Source organism: Crocodylus siamensis, chromosome 2 (assembly GCF_052110815.1).
Source record: "Crocodylus siamensis isolate JL-2025a chromosome 2, ASM5211081v1, whole genome shotgun sequence".
Taxonomy (NCBI): domain Eukaryota; kingdom Metazoa; phylum Chordata; order Crocodylia; family Crocodylidae; genus Crocodylus; species Crocodylus siamensis.
The window spans coordinates 147,403,814-147,420,925 of record NC_143396.1 but is presented as its reverse complement, the minus strand read 5'-3'; the positions used below and the strand labels follow the sequence as shown (position 1 = coordinate 147,420,925).

Genomic DNA, 17,112 nt, shown 5'->3' with positions numbered 1-17,112 from the left:
ACATAAATAAAGAGCATCAGGTTGAAAAACACATCCTTTATCCCTACTCAGCATGCTGAGCCTATCCATACTGAACAAGGACCTAGCCACAAGTGGTTTAGGCTAAGTAAAAACTCTTCACAAAACAGAATTCAGGCCCACCCCATGGTTAAAGAAACCAGTGTGAATGTATCACACTTTTGCATCTCAGAAGTCCACTGGCTTCCTAATTGACTGGAGGAAATAACATTGCATCTTTCTGCATAGGCTTCCCCACACTGACCTGGCACTCATTACATGAACAAAAAGAAATTACTCAACAAAGAGAAGAAATACAGTCAGCAAAAAGAAAAAGAAAATACCTTGGATCAAAGAGACTGGGACCTTTTCCTTACCTTAATAAATGAAATAACATATGACCCTGCAGTTGAAGACTTCACTAGCAGTACTCTTTGAATAAGAATGGAAGGTCTAGCCATTAAGAAAATATTTTGTTTATAATAGTATATGGGTTGATGATCCAGTAAATATCCAAGCAGAGTATTCTGCTTGATTTTTTTGATATGGAAAAATTAACCCCAGGGAAATAAAAATAAATAAAAAGATGAGTTTTCCTCCACTCCTATAACTGCTACCATTGCTGTAGATTCAATCCTGCTAATAAAATTCTAAACATTTTTAAGTTTCACATATACAGGATAACAAAATGCTCCTTTAAACTCAAACTCCCCTTCTTAAAACAACTGCAATTTAAAGGAGATACAGAGAAAAAACCTCCACATACATTGCAGCAGTATTACTGAATGTGTAATAGAAATAATTAGAATTGACACACAACAGCACAATGATGACAGAACAAACCAGCAGATGCAAGAATTCCAGTTTAAAAGGAATGTTCCACCCTATAATCATTTGGCTTTACTCAGCAATGTGGTTTATCTTGGCTGAGATTTTCATTCCAACATACAGGTGCATTTTTTATACAAAAGCACAGCAAGTGCTTCTACACACCTGCCAGTTAGGACCAAGCCCATTTTATGCATAAACATATCTTTGAATAGCAACCTGTACAGCATTCTGCCCAGCCTGTGTTGAGAATAAAGATCCATATGAGGAACCTTTCAATGTAATAATACCAAACACTGGGGTTTTTTGTTTCCTTTTCTTTCTTTGTTTGGTTTGGTTTTTTTGTTTTGTTTTGTTTTGTTTTTTTTTGGGGGGGGTTGCATTCTAATGCAAACATCATCCTCAAGATCTATTCTGTATCTTGGCCTATGTTATACCTCATTATCAGGTATAGTTGAGACACGTTACTTGTTTGAAAACTCAAAAACAGGACTGAAGTACTGAAAGTTACTGTTCAACTTCCCTGCAAGTTTCTCATCCCCCGCAAGCAAGTTAATGTTCTGCTCATCTGCTATCAGGGTAACAGACCAGTACACACAACTGCTTCAACAGAATTATTCTACATTGCTTTCCTCTTTTTGCATTCACCACTAATCTATAACTGAAGATAGTTCTTTCCACTGAACAAATGGCTTGCCATGTCCTTGGGAAGGTTTTTCCTTCTTCCTCAAATTAAGTCTGCCAGGGCACTGAATATTCTCTTCTTGGGTACTTTTGCTTCAATTGCCTCCAACCATGTACACCTGGTTCTCCAGCCTGCTCTTGACATGAGGACTTATACATATGAGAAAATACACTACATTAATACCTTCTTCTTGACATATGGGTGACAGTCATTAAGACATTTATTTCTGCCTTCCCACTCTCACTTTATTAAACAGAAGTAAGGTTTCATCTTTCCTACTTTTGCTGGTATGATTTTATTATGTGCTCCCAGACCATGCTGTCCTCAGCCCCTTTTGAAAAGACAGGAGGACTGAAGTCTTTACAGAAGCAATTTTTTTCCATTAGAACTTCAGTTCAGTATTAAAATCAAAAGCAGAGTCAGAGACATAGCTGGTATAAAGTGGCATAACTGCAGGTGCTATAGCTGACACTTTACATCAGCTTAGGTTTTGGCCTAACAGCATAAATAAAGATTATTACCTCTCTCAACAAGGGTTTGCTTATTGGACATTTCTGATATCAACCTACCAGTTCTCAGGATCTTCACATATGATATCCTCCTCCCTGCTTTTACTTCTGGTACATTTACAGGGTGCTCTTGACATTTCAGCTATTAAGAGTCCAAACTGGAGATTTCTTCAGTTAACAACTGCCTGCAAATGCATAGGAATGGACTTTAGCCCAGAAGGCCACTTCCAGTCCTGTGTTTTCTATAATACTTATATTTCTCACTTATCAACCACTTTCCCCACCTGTTCCCCTCCCAAACAAATCATAGGAGTTAAGAAGTGTGCATGTGCATTTATTTGGTGCTTTGCAGGATATCCATAATTATGAGCCTTAAGGAAAAATTAATCTTGGAGACACAGCCCAAGACTTTCTCCACTGCCCCCAACTGCTGTCCCACTTAGCCTCTGAACAACATGCACCTTATTAAAAGCTACCAGGTTTCATTTAAAGTTCCCAGAACCAAAAATACAGATTCAGTGGATAGAAAGCCAGCAACACTATCAGGGGAGAACTATCTACCAGGCTCTCTGTTGCTACCAGCAGTCTAGTAGTGTACCACACTATCAGCCTGCTCTATTCTTTCATTCACTTAGTCATCAGCAATCACTGCTCAGCATGAGCACATACTCTGAATACAAGTGCCAATCCAGGATAAAAGCCAGATCCTCAGCTCTACTGAAGAAAGTAGAACTGCAACAATCTATCCCAACTGAGGATCTGACCCTACAATGTTCAGAGGGAAATCATTTTACTTCTCCATTAATAATTACCAGTCTTCTCACCCCCACAGAAATCTGGTGTGCTTACTGTTTATATTTATGTAAAATAAATAGATAGGAACACTCTCCTCTTAAAACTGGGATATGAGACTTTATTTGTGGTAAAATATTAATTCAGCTTCGTCATCTATGGTTTTGTCTGTCCTTTCAAACCTTTGTTTTAAAAGTTAGCCTTTCAAAGCAGTTCTTCATAATTCGTTATGAATAGTCCCCTTGCTCTCTAAGCTTTTTCCATGTCATGCCTTGACTTGTTTTATTACAATTATATAGGCTCTTTATGATGGGGGCTTTGGCTATATTTAGAACATGCTGTGTAAAGCTACAACACTATGTAAGCATCTTATGACATAATTCCTGTAGTGTTTCTCTGACTCACATTTTGGAAGTCAGTGTTATACATGCAATCAGTCGTCTTAGGTTCCAACCTAAGGGGGAAGGGGAATATGTTGTGAGAGTACTGAATAGCTTTCTCCATTTCACATTTAACAATCCTTTTGTCCCAGATAATTTTCAAAGACTGGCATCAAAGCATGTTGATTCACAATCAACCCCTGATGGAGACAATGGCTACATTGTGGCATCACTGCATAATTCAAATGAGAAAAAGAGGAAGTGTAATGAAAACCCCAAATCCTCACACTTTCTCCAACTTTATCCTTCCCTACCACAGAGGGTTCAAAACCAGGAAAACCATCTACCTTCCTCTGTCTTTATTATTTCTATCATCAGGTCTATTTAATTCTACAGAAAAATGTAAGCTGTAAGTATTATGTACCCACAAAAATACTCATGAATCTCAACTTTGGCCTTGTAAACAAATTAGATAGCTAGACATCCAATTATACGTATACATATGCCAGCGGATATTTACATACTTTCGTTTCAGTAATCACAAATAAAAAAGTCTACTTGGTCAAAAGAATATGTAACACCAAGTTTGGTAATTCCAGCGTCACGACTTTGTGATTTTATTTTTCAGGCACATAGCAATAAACGCGATGGTCAGAAAGTAAAAGGAACCCCAAAAGGGAATAATTACATTAAACATCCTAAGGAAGGTAATTTTTATGTACCCAAGTGCTTCCAATGCTAATCAACAAAGAAGTCACTGTCAAAACATGAAGCATTATGTCTTCTAGAATTCCATAGTTTACCGTACATACATTTTGTCCTCTTTGAGAAAATGTGCTTTACTGGAAATAAAAATGTTACAATTTATACTTAAGAAAAGCATAATTTTATTCACAGTATGCAAGAGGAGGATATAATTGTTTCTGAGAAAACAGTTTTTGCTAGCTATGAACTAAGGTTAACATGTGAGAATTGTCAAAACACAACTGCTGGACACAAGTAAAGGCATACTGTGATAAAACACCTTTAAAAAAATCTTACCTTACAATTTTACACAGTTAAAAGTGAACTTAAACACTGTTTATGATTTTTTTCGATTACCATTTTTCGCTTGAACAGTCAAAACAAATGAGCTCTTTTCTCTTTTGTTTAGAATTAAGCCATGCACCATGAAGTCACTCTGTGCAACTTACTCTAGTGGCAGTTATTCTCTGTTCAGGAAGTAGGCTACTGGTTAAGAAGTTACATACTTGGACAAAGTGCTATAAAAATAACCCTTTAATTTTCTCTACTGTTCTTAAAAGTCTATCATTCTGAAGCTGCTTGGCAATGCTGCCAGTATTTCAGTTTGCCAAACAGCTAAAAATAAAAGAAAAATGTAAATGTCTACTTCTTTAAAAGATATCCTTTACTTCAGTGACCTCAGTTCTATGACTATTCATTGTCTGAAAACCCCGCAGTATGTTTTCAAACTCTACCAAAGGCCATTATATAGCATGCATATAAAAATATCCAACTGATGAGTATGGCCATTTTGTCACTATATGTCCCTTCCAACAACTTGCATTTGCAAAAGGGGCAACTGGAGACTTCAGTCACATCTCTCACATACATCCCTCATCCTGTAATAAGGGGGTAAGGCATAAGTGTGGAGTTTTGACTGTTGAAGACCACAGTGTTTTCAAGCTAAAGCATAGTTGCTAACCTCTAGAAATGAAATAGTCTGTATGTTATTACCCTAGCGAATATATCAAATATGAAAGTCAAAGAAAACTTTATGCTACAGGGCTGTTTGGGACAGGCAGGCAGGTTTACAACTCAAATCAACTAGCATTTATTTTTAATGCATAAAGCTGCACCCATTATTATATTTCAAGATTCAGCTTACACGCCATAATGATACTGAGTAAATTCACTGACAAATGTAAAAAGCTGCAGGACAGGAGATATGAGGGATGGGACTAAAGGAGTCTCCAGTTGCCCCTTTTGCAAATGCAAGTTGGTGGGAGGGATGCATAGTGATAGAATGCTATGGATAGAGCCCAAGTAACCTCATTTTTCTTGTACCCACTACAACTTTTTTTCCAGTCACAGTAGCTAATTCTGCACTTACTAAGTTCAACTAAAGTAAAGAGTAACACACACACACACACACACACACACACACACAAGTTCCCTCTGGCACCATGTTTTACATAATGAATTAGTTACTCCCTGTTCTTTGTCTCCCTTTCCCTTCCATTTCATATCCTTCCTTCCTGCACCTTTGTTTCCTCTCTTTTTTTTTTACATGTGAATCTTCCCCCAAACCTGTAGTATTGTTTCAACACTCCAATTTTCATTCTCTGAGTACTTAGTAGCTAAGCAAAACTTCAAATAATTCCTGCCTTTTTTTTAAGCCTGCTTCAACTGGATTTTGTGCAGCATTTATCACGTCATTAACAGTCTTTAAACAGACAAAATTTTCACCAGTGTGGGGTGGAGCTCTTATAATTCATCTTCAGAGGCACCCAATACCTGCACCTCCCACAAGTTTCAGTCAGACCAGCAGCTAGTTACTTGGTAGCTTGGAATATCAGGCTCTTTGATCCTGTTTTTATGGTTACCTGAGGGCATTTACAGATGAGCTGGGAGCGGGGTGGGGGCAAACATTTACTTTTGACTCAGTCAACACAGTCACATGCCTGTAGTAGCTCGGGCCAGAAGCCAGGAGACACTAGAACATAGCTCTCTGGCTGTATGTTCACTTCCTCTTCCTACTGCCCCCAAGGTCTCTTGGGTTTGTAGTCCAGAATTACAGCAGCACAACTCTGCAGGGTTGCTTATCACTTCCCCTCCCTGCCTCCAAATGCCTCTGGGATTTGTAGTCTACAGCTGCAGTCAGCAGTAAGCTTGAATGGGGGAAAGTGTGTTTAACCCCCCTCCCGGGCCCCAGACCCAAGCCAGGGTTTGCCTGGGGGAGGGGCAGTCCCTCCCCTTCAGACTGGGTTACATCCCCAGCCAGTCTTGCCCCCACTCCCACTTTGTCAATACTCCAGCTAGGGAGCAGAGGGGTGGGACCAGTCCTGCTCTCTGGAGCAGACAGCAAAGCACAGTCAAGCCCAGGGCTGGAAAGCATGCTGGGAGGCTGTGATTTAACTTGAATCAGGAAGGGGTCTAGGACAGAAATTTCATAAACCAGTTTGACCCAAATCAGTTCAGTCTGATACTACATTCTACCAGGTTTTTCTTAAACCAGATTCAGCCATTTTAAAACTGGTTTATGTGCTCTGAGCTTCTGTTCTGTTAAATGTTTAAACCAGTTTCTGCTCACTTAAACCAGTTTATTTGTAACTTCTGTCCCTAACCTGTGAGGAAAGACTAAGGGACCTGGGACTGTTCAGCCTGGGGAAGAGAAGACTGAGGAGGGGCTTGGTGCTCATCTCATGAAAAGGATTAATATTGAGAGCTGGGAGAAAAACTGTTCACTGGGGTGCACCAGGGAAAACAAGGATCAATGGCCATGAACTGTTAGAGGATGGTTTCGGGTTGGATGCAAGAAAGAACTTCTCTAAAGTTAAGTGTGACCAGAAACTGGCATAGACTTCTGAAGGAGGTGGTGCAGTCCCCAAACTTGGAAATCTTCAAGAGAAGACTGGACAGACACCTTGCTGGGATCACTTGATCTCAGCAGTATTCCTGCCCAGAGCTGGGGGTGGGGGAGAGGAACGACACTTGATCTTTTGAGGTCCCTTCCAGTCCTTAATTTCTATGATTCTGTCATACTTTCACCTTCACCCTTCTGCATTGTCTTGCACTTTGGGCAACACTGAGTGAATGCAAGACTGATTTTACATTACCAAATGAGGATGCTTCCATCTTATGTCCCATATGTATACTCTGCACAAGTATAAGGTACAATGCAGAGCAGCGACGAATCAGGCCCTCTGATTAAAAAAATAAAACCAACTTTGTTATTTACAAAGGAAACAAAATTGTCCCTGTCTTCTGACAACTGAAACAATGCATGGCATCAAATTAAAATTTAAGTAGGACAACTTATAATTGAAAATGCAACTGCTTTACATTGTTATCGTACCCAAGACTGATAGAGACTCTTGTTCCTTAAACAGTTCAACAGCTCCTAACAGAAAGAAGTATGCAAAATAATTAATTAATTTTCTTAATAGTGTATTTCATGAAGACTTATAAATATGCTTTCACATATTATCATTTTCCTCATACAGGTAAGCATTCATGCAAAGAAAGATTATATTGTTGCCCTCCCATTTCAATACGTTTACTGAAGCTAATATGTAGTATGAGGTCAATTTAGAATTATTCTGGTTTCCTTTTAGATAATTTAGACTTCTGTAATGTTAGTTAAAAATATTAACTTTTTTGGCCATCTAAAAGTAGCTTAATTCCTAAAAAACACATGAATATTTCCATGATCCTTTGAAATACAGCTATTTTTGGTACAGTAACAATTATACCATACACTACTGAGAAAGCATGCTTACAATGCATCTCTTCCCCTTTCATGCTTCTGCACAAATGGGGTTCAGTAAGTCCACACGGGGAATCTACAGCTCTCATCCTTGTATTTCCAGCATTCTCTAAACCCGCTAATTGTGACAGAATCTGCTGCAAAATAAATCTTAAGAAGTATGTGGATCCAGAGAATGAACATAGGCTTGTCAGATCACTTTGTCTGGTTGAAAAAGGGACAAAGCTATTCCATCCTTCTATGGGCATTTTACACCAGGAAGCATCATTAACACACCCTGGATTCACTATTGGAAGCATCTTTATGCTGGGTAAACTGGGTTATATTTGAACACCTTAAAATTATACTAACAAACTAATGCTTGTGTAGCTCCAGTATCTACATTAAAATATTATCTAAAGCCTTCATATTGCCCCACGTGATTTGGGCATAAATTGCCTCAATAAATATTATTATCCTGGGACAGACTAAGGACATATGTATAGTGCTGATTAATAGAAATAATGGCATACTATTTTTTTGACTAGCTCCATTGTATATATGTCATACCCTACTCAGTTCATCATCAAGAATTCACCTCTAATTTATTCAAAAAAAGATTGTTCTCCTCTTATAGTTACACGCTACAATGAAACCTGTTAATAATGGCCAAAGGGAGTGATAGTAGGTCTAGCTTTAACAGGTGGCTGCATAATGCTTTGTGATTAATTTAAAAAAGGATTTTTTTTTTTTTTATAGGGGACTGGTGACTAGCAGAGTCTCACAGGTACAAGGTAACATTAGCACAGATGTCCCCATTTTATAGATGACAAAACAAGACAAAGAATGACAAACCTTATGACTTGTTCAAGGTCCAGGATCACCATCTCACAGTTTCTACATTAGATTAAAATATGGTTGTAAATTGTACCACAGCAGGTAGAACGGGAAACCTGTTGCAAGCATTCAAATTTGTACCCTGATATGCCATCTAAAACGTAAGACAATTTATCAACATACAGTATTTCAAAATTATTTGAATGAGAAAAAGTATTTATGTAGCACATCAGAACGGGACTAGGAGAATGAAACACTGAAGCTGGAGTTCTTAGAAATGGATAAGCACAACTCTTTATCAGAACGCTTACACCCACTAAGTCAACAGAAGTTGGTTGTGCTACCGCTGTCATTGCAACCAGGACCAGGTCAGAGAGGCTGCAGCTGAAACATTTCATAGGGACAGCACAAATTTGTATCATGTTTGTTATCATGGTATTTTTTTACGTTATCATCTTTGAAAGATCTTATATTAGACAAGCTGGACAAATTTATATTCCATGCATGTAAAAGTGTTCATGAAAGTGAACCAAAGGCACTTAAAAAAAAATTACAATAATTTAAATCTCACTGCTGCCTGTCAGCTGGAAAGAAGAAATAGATTTGTGGGGGTTTTGTGAATAATACTAAAATACTACAGTGATAAGAAACTTGGTAAAAACTAGACACACAATCAGGATCTGACTGTACTAATGTAGTTCATAGCTAGCATGATCTGACAGTTCCACTGAAGTTGCAACAATTTACACCAAGAACATGATGAACTGAATGTCCAGGACAAATCAACCTTCACAATTCATATAAAAATATAGTACTAACATTTAAATTTTCTCAAACATGCATTGAACCAACATAATGGTGACAGTCTTAAGAGTTACAAACTGAAGTAAACATGCAAAATATATATTTTTAAAAACATTACAATTTAATCACAACCAATTATCAACAGCCCATTGTAAAACATACCTGTCACACAAAAGCTACCATCCTGCGAGAGCTCAAGTTTCTGATATTGAGATGCCAGAGCTTTATAAAAAATTAAGCGGTATTTTTTTAAATAATGGAAAAGTGTCTTTTATTCTCCTCAACTACCTTTATCTTAGACTTGGACGTAAGGGCCCATGTTATGAGGTTATTGGTATCTGAATTAAATTGCAGAAATACATAAAAATATTGATAGAAAATTCTGAAGATACATTTTTCAGCACCATTGCATTCACAATTGTAATCACAGTGCATCGTGTATGTGCATTATGAAGCTGATCTTGTGCTTCAATAGTTTGTTTAGTTTTTCTCCATCGAATAATCTGTGCAAAGACACAAAATGCATGCAGCACAAAGATTTTAATGTAGATATTTTTGCAATTTCTCCTTTTTAAAATTACAAGATTGTTGCGTATATATTGTGTTCTCTTCCTATCTCATTGTAGTTCTTCTCATACCCTATCCTCAGATTTTATTACAAAATGACTATTATATTTAGGGCCGATCGTGGTGTTGATAAAGCCAATAGCCTTCTGTATGAAGCATAAGTATTCTGTTACTGTCCAATAGGGAAATCATAGCATAGTTGTCAGTCATGGAACATGTGATTTTGTATTATCTAAGTGCTACATTCCGACTGAAGCACAGTGAGAGGCAGTAGAAAAAGCAATAAATAAAAAATGCCCATGAATTTAACTAGAAAATAACTATGCTATTATTAATTCAATTGTATGGATAATAATGCAGATATTTCCTTGCTGAAGCACAGACATATATATGAAATGCTACAGGTACAAATTACACTATGCATACTATTTTAAGTGCTCATAAATGGTGTATTTTACATGCCATATCACAAAGCCATCACTCTCAGTAGCAAAGTTTGACTACAAAAAGCATATTTTAGTAGGGCAAGGTTAACAATGAAGCACATTTTCCTACCATTATAGAAGGCTGCCAAATAAATCCAATAAAGAAAGAGATCCAATGAAGTCACAGGTTACATGGTGGGATAAAAAGCTTGCAAAGATGTATACATCTGATTACTTTTAGACTGAAAGATTGACCTCTAGAGTTCAATAGAGCTTCTTACATGGTAAAATCCTGGCCTCACTGAAATCAATAAGAGTTTTGCAACTTCAGTTTCACTCCCAGTGTAAATGCAACACTTAAGTGCAGGGCTGGAAATATGATTCAGTCTCCAGCCTTTAGAGCTGGCTAATTATATTATTTTTATTTGTTGCATTTCTTCCAAATACAAAATGTGCACTTTTTACTCATTTATAACCAGAAATATATTCAAGGTTTCTTTTTGGCACCTGCAATGTGCCAATACATCAATTTAAGAACGGTACAGTACACCTATGCAACCTTCTACAATAAACTTAAATTATTTTTAATAAAAAAATCTGTAACGCCTGTCAAAGTTTTGTACTCTTTACATAACATTATTCCTATATGCAGTCGACAATTGAAGAATGAAAATGTCCTGAATATGTGACTCCATGTGTGAACACATGCATGTGTATTTTGAAACATTTTTCAATTCTACATAGATAAATCTATTTTCAAAAAATGCTTTCTAAGATTTACATTTCTATACCAACTCAGTACTTACACCTCATCTGCATTACATGATAAAATATGTATTTATTGAGATTTATAACACAAAAATACCCACATCCATCTGTTACTGTAAATGATGCTGACCCTGCAACTGATGACACACAGGCAGACTGCTACTTCCAAGCAAGGCCCCAGACACTTCAAAAGACTACAAACAGGCATATGGATTTGCCCAGATGGAGTCAATTGCTGTAGTGGGGCCTCTGTTTGCATCTGCAAGAGCAAACAAACAAACACAAGTACAATCAATATTTTCACAGTAAGTCAAGTTATGAAGGCCTTACTCCCACAAAACCCTCACTGAAGTTGCCGGGAATTTTCCTTAAATGTGGAGTGAATAAGAACTGATGGACTGGGCCCTGCAGAATCTCCAACACATATACAACTTTGAATATGAACAACACGAGAAAAAAAAACTTTGAGCACAGTTAGAAGATTCAAACTCCTATATTCCAAAAGAGAAGCATGTCAAAGCAGAAGAAACAAAGACATGTTACTTACATATTACTAGTCCTGTTAAGTCTGAAAACACACTTACTGCAGATCTATTTACCAAGAGTCCGAGTCTCAGAAAGTCTAAGAGACTAAGAGTCTCAGGGAGCATCTACAAGAGATGTTAAATGCACAGTAGACTAATTCTAGTGTGCATTAGTGCAGCAGGCAAAACCCATGCTAATATGCAGTAGAATTAGTCTCCTGAACATTATGGTCACAAAAAAGCATGTAACAGCACTACTGTGCAGTACTGCTGGTTACTGAGCATTGCGCTAGTAGTATCTGTTATTACAAAGGACTAAACATAACGCACAGTAACTACAGTGCATTAATGCACGTGTAGACGTGCCCTCAGAAACTAAGTTTCAGAAAAGTTTTTGTCTGAACACAAGCAGCACAACAGGGGCAAAGCTAGGAGCAGAACTCTAGGTTCTGAAGATCCATTTCCTGTTCCCTTGCAGTAAGGTACAAAGGACAAAAGTACTCACATCATTTCAGGTATGTCAGGAGAGAGAACCATTTGGTTTCTAACTCACTCATGCACTGCCCTACTATTACTTACAGACACATAACCCACAGCACAAATCTTTATTCACTACATTAAGCAAGAGGAAGGGGAAAGATTTCAACCTCAAATACAAAGGCTGCCTGTCCTCAGCATTTACTGCAACCTAGACTATATCTTTCTTCTCCTCTTACCTATAAGGGGTGCATGGATCTGCATAGACTTTTGTCCCATTCTTCCAGCCCACTTTCAACCTGTACCTTACATACAACCTGTGCAGAGCCCCTACTGCACCCGGATTGCCACAGCTGCTGTCCCAGGAGGCTCCTGACACCCTAGGTAAGGCTGTTGGAATGAACCCAAGTGTTGACCCCACCTCCCCTATTGCACCCTGGGCAATTTGCCATGGGCCACAGAGTGTATGCAGGGGCATGCCCACGGACAACTAGCAGCGACACAAATATGTGCTGCTACCATTTGTCCCTAGGGGAACTACATGCTCATGGGGATATGCCCAAGGACTCCATCCTTTTAACCAATTGGCAAATTTATCATTGAAGTAAATGGAATCACTCCCTGAGAGAACTACTACTATCCGTGCTTCCACAAAAGCCAATGAAAATTTCTTAAATTCTCACTGGCTTGCACAGGAGGCAGGATTCGGCCACAGTTATAAAAATAGAAGTTTTATAAAATGCTCCAGCTTTCCCCAGATGGGCTAGCTGTTATCATAAGACTTCTGCTTTTATCACTTGCTTCCTACAAAAACTAGAAAGATCCTGACAAGCCACAGCCAAACAATTTTTTATTAAACAACCATAAAAAAGCATATAGCCAGTACACAGACACTTGTGCACTCTCTTTCCCATTGCTAATACTGGGTTTAAGCCTCTTGGACTTGGGCACTTCCTGCTCTGCAACAGCCAGTCATTGCCACCACTATGTCCTAAGAGCTGTGGTTGTACCCAGATAGCATTCACCACCAGGGATTCTACTGAAACAAGGAGCTCCCATTTACAGCAGAGGATCCCTAAGGAACCCTACTCATACAGGCTGTATAGCAGATACGCTCTCTTAGTGCATCTGCATGAATCCCTGGATGGTTTCACTTCACCTCTTCCTAGAAAACTGGCACCTATTTTGTGAATGATGCTGGCCATCTACAGAGCCACATCAAAGCAAGGTTTGCAGAGTCATAACAGTCCCTCTGGGAAAGCTTCTGTCACCTGAGGCTTATGTTCATCCTCTGGTGTAGCCTAGGACTGACTCGAGCCCTTGACACTGAGATTTCTAAGACATCAGACATTTGTTGCATCTAATCTATTCTACACCAGCCTTCAAAAACAAAAGTAAAAGCAACTCCCACCACAAACAATCATGAGAAAGATGTTTGTGTACTATTATTATTACCACTGTATACTTCTACATATATAGTTACAAATCCTGTTGCTCTTTAATTTAAATTGCATGTGTGCTACAGAGAGCTGCAAAAAGGACAAAATCTTCCAGAATGATTAGGTGCAATGTGTTTGCTATGTAAGCCTTTCCAGCTCATTAATATTTCATTTTTATATATGCCTTAACTGTTTTTTGCAACACGCTCCTATTTCCCCCTTTTAAGTATGAGCAAGTGAGACTGTTTGATGTAACTAGTAAACCTTCCTTGTCTTTCCCCTCCTATGCCTCTTGAGGGTTTTAAACACTTCAAGTGCAATATATACTAGAAAAAAAACGTGTCTCACATTGAATCCATTCTAAAAAGATTTTTTTCAAGTTTTCCTTCTAGTTACATTCAGCTGTGAAAGAGTATTAAAAAAATTCAGGAAAATAAGCAGTACTATACATACTTCCTGAGCTGCGGTTCTCACTGAAGCTGAAGGGAGAGACTGCTATGACAGTGTTTCCCAACTAGTGTACCGTCAAAAATGTACAGGTGTGCAGCCAAATTTTGCCATGGCAATGAGCTACAATAGGTATGAGGATGGGGAATGCCTTAACAGGTGTGCCGCAGAGCATTTTTATTAATGTAAGCATGCCTTGGGCAGGAAAAGGTTGGGAAACACTGTGCTATGATACCGCTCAGAAGCTTCCCCTCTCCATGGGAAAGAAACTCAGTGAAACAACTCTCAACAATTTTCCTTTCCTTCAAGGAAAGACAGAATGTGGAGAACACCTCAATCAGTTAAGAATATGAAAATTGGACATACTTAAGGAACACGTGAGATTTTCACAACCCCCTCCCATGCGAAGAAACTCTTCAATGCAGATCATGTGTTTTAGAAGAACAACAACAGGTAGCAAACAGCTAACAACTACAAACAACACATTCAATACAACCACATCCAACTCATTTTTACTCCCAAGACATCATTTCTTCCTTCAATCCCCACACGTTAAAGGCATCTTCCAAGAAGGTCATGTGAAAGATGACAAACTTAGGTCCCAATTCACCTAACACTCGCACCCTGGTGTGATTCAGGAAAAAAATTCACAGGCATGAATGGGAGGTTTTGACCAGAGAAGGAAAAGCAGCCTGCCCTCTGCATTTCTCAGGGTGTGCTTCCTACTCCAGGTTTGTCTTGTAGCTGTTTGACTAGTTCAGGGCAGAGCTCCAGGCCCCATGTGAGGCAGAATGGGCTCTCAGCACAAAATAAATCATTCACAGGAGTGTCACCGGTGGCTTGCTTTTCCTCCACCACCATCCACAAAGGCCACACGTGGCCTCATCCACCTCCCTTGCCCACATGCAGCTGCTGCAGATGGGCAGCAAGGGAGAGGGAAGCCACCAGGCAGCGTGTGCGCCCAGGGCACGTGTGGTTTAAATGGAGGGCCCAGGGCTCCCCCACTTTTGGAAACTGTCTCCGCTGCCTGCCAGCATCCAAGCGCTCCCCTGAAGTGCTGCAAAGCAGGCTGCGGCTGTGACTGCGAGCTGCCAGCACAGCCAGCCTCCTCTCACAACGCCACTCAGCAGCCCCCCGCCGCCAGATCCTGGGGAGCAGCACAGCCCCCCACCCCGGCACAGCCTCGGCGGGTTCTCCTGCTGCTGCTGGAGCAGCAACACAGGGGCTGCCCACCTCCTCCCTCCTCCTTTCCCAATCAGCTGCCAAAGCTGCTTGCTTCCCCAGCCCCGGATCTACCTGCAGGACCCAAAGCAGAAAGGAGCAATCTCATGCTAGAACCACTCCCCCTTCCCCCCGCGCATGCCCCCGCCCTGGGGGAGTGGAGGGTGCCCCATGTCATGCAGTTCCCCCTCCCCAAACCAGCAAGGGGGGCGGGACGCCTGGCAGGTCCCCCCTGCCCCACCCCAGCAGGAGCAGCAAGGCCCGGCTGCTGCCCCCCCGCCTGTGACACCCCTGTCACCTGCCGGGTGCCCGCAGGGAGGGAGAGGGGCACGGAGGGGGATCGGCTACCTGGCTGGACTGCGGCTCTGCGGGCTCCTTCAGCGCTCGCTTTCTGTTTTGGATGGGGGGGCTCTTCCTCGCCCCCCTCCGCCGCCGCCTCTGCGGGCTGGGCCGGCTGCCTTCCCCGCACGCCCCCTTGATCCGGGGCTAATAATCCTCCTGGAGCCAGCACAGCTCCTCTGCCAGAGCCGCCTCTTCCCAGGCAGTCATGTTGCCCTGTGTGTGCAGCCGGCTGTTTGCTGGAGGGGGGGCTGGGGGCGGCGCTTGCAAGGGGCCGCGTTGCCACCTCACGGGAAGGCAGCGCCTCGCCTCGCCTCCGCGCGAGCGGGCAAGGGAGGGGCGGGCGCGCAGGGGAGGAGAGTCGGCGGCCACGGCCTCTGACTCAAGGCGAGGTATTGACACCAAGGGCTTGGGAAGCCTCACCTCCCTGGGCTCTGAGGGAGCAACATTTTCCCAAGCCGCCTTTTTTGCAAAAATCGAGTTGGTCTAATAAGAGATATCACCTCTACAACCAGTCCCGATTCCCAAGCTCCCCTGGCATCCTAGAAAATGACCTCAGGCAGTCATCTAGCACAACCAAGCAGGATCAGCCCCCGCTACATCATCCTAGCCAAGGCTTTAGCACAGGAGCAAGCATACAGCTGGGGAAAAAATCTCATCCAGGGACTCAGTTTTGCTCCTTTGCAGTCACCATCTGCTTGAGCACTTCCACCCCAGCCCTTGTAATGTAGGACTCCTTCCTCTTCCCCACCCTTTCTTTATTTTAGGTATTGCTGTGCACTCCAGAAGCTGGAGTGCACCTATCACAACCCAACCACAACTGCTTGTCACTGGAAACATAAAAGCAGAAAACAGGAGTTCCCCTTCTTAAAAACAGGTTCCAATGTCAAGGCAAGGTTTTGCTCTTTGTGATACCAGTGTCAATGCAGGACTGACTCCACTGGAGAGAAGGCGAGTCAGTCCAGTTAGTCTAGATTTACACCCAAGCGACTGAGATCAAAATATCTCAACACCAAAAACACAAAGGAAGTGAAAATGAGGAAATGACAATTGTTTTGTGCAGATAGCACTCCAAACTGCAAGGGAGATTTACTGTTTGCAAACTGCATTCCTTACCAACATATACCCAGTACCACTCCAGCAGCCTTTAATCTTGTGAGTTGTGTTTATTGATACAAGTAGTCCCCTCGGTTTCAGTAGCACAAGTTGCACAACTCACATGACTCACATGAGTAATGATGATGCACATGAGACATGTGCCCTATAGTCCTGATCTTGCTATAAATAAGCAAAGGCATATCTTTAGGCTTGTAAGTAGCCCCACTGGCTTAACTAATAGTGTGTAAGAGGCAAGGATTTTTGTAGGTGGTATCTTCTGTTGGACAAACTGCATGGTTGGAATAGACTTAGACAAGCTTTTGAATGCAATGCATTCTTAACATTATACACATACTTAAGTCTGTTACTGAAACAGAGGCAAAATCTTTGACTCTGAAAACAAGTGATTTACTTTCAGATCCATGCAGGCCTACTTGCACACGAAAGTCAATGGAGTTACTTTTGACATCCGAGCAGCCCAGATTTTACCTCATGGTGTATCATTGT

General features: G+C 40.9%; 1 protein-coding gene across 3 annotated transcripts in view; it reads right to left on the bottom strand.

Annotated features, from left to right (window-relative positions):
* The window catches only part of CCSER1 (coiled-coil serine rich protein 1), a 1,425,236-nt gene extending 1,409,589 nt beyond the window's left edge, over positions 1 to 15,647 (bottom strand). For all 3 annotated transcript variants that reach the window (XM_090037073.1, XM_090037075.1, XM_090037076.1), the window contains exon 1: positions 15,517 to 15,647. The gene's annotated coding sequence lies outside the window, so the exon portion shown is untranslated. The remainder of the gene's footprint in view (positions 1 to 15,516) is intronic.
* Positions 15,648 to 17,112: the final 1,465 nt, after the last annotated feature.